Here is a 687-nt window from a genome sequence, read left to right as displayed (position 1 = left end):
CTCACTTCAGCCTCCCAAAAGGTGCGGGATTACAGGCTGAGCCACCGAGCCCGGCTTAGATGGATTTAGAGTCTATCATACTCAGTGATCTATCACAGAAACAGAAAACAGGGCACCACATGTTCTCACTCATAAGCGGACCCTGAACATTTACCATAATACTTTAAGAAAGGGATTGGCGGTAGTGGGATACTGCGGGGGGGGGGGGGGGGAGTGAGGGGAACACATCAATACTGTTATCCAATCTCAAACCAGGCAAAGTGGGGACCAAAGGGAGATGCAAACTTTACCTGTATGATGACCACTTGTATACCTAACCCTGAATTGTACCCCACATCTTTAGAAGAAAAATGCTGCATGAACTCGCTTACATGGAATCTTAAAAATCTGAACTCATAGAAGCCCAGTAGGATGGTGGTTATCAGGAAGTGGGGAGGTGAGGGAATGGGGAAATGTCCGTCAAATGGTACAGTCATAATTACATAGGATGAATAAGTCTAGCAGACGAAAGTACAGTTTGATGACGACAGTTCGTATTGAAAGGTCACAAAAATGTGCTACCAGACTAGATGTCAACTATTCTTTTTTTTTTTTTTTTTGAGTTGGAGTCTCACTCTGTCGCCCAGATTGGAGTGCAGTGGCCGCTCCCGGCCACCGCACCCTTGTCCTGCTGGGCTCCGGGGATCC

The sequence above is a fragment of the Carlito syrichta genome, unplaced genomic scaffold, assembly GCF_000164805.1.
Source record: "Carlito syrichta isolate Samal-C Ts95f unplaced genomic scaffold, Tarsius_syrichta-2.0.1 Scaffold126439, whole genome shotgun sequence".
NCBI lineage: Eukaryota > Metazoa > Chordata > Mammalia > Primates > Tarsiidae > Carlito > Carlito syrichta.
The sequence above is the reverse complement of the archived record's forward strand: the minus strand, read 5'-3'. Positions refer to the sequence as shown.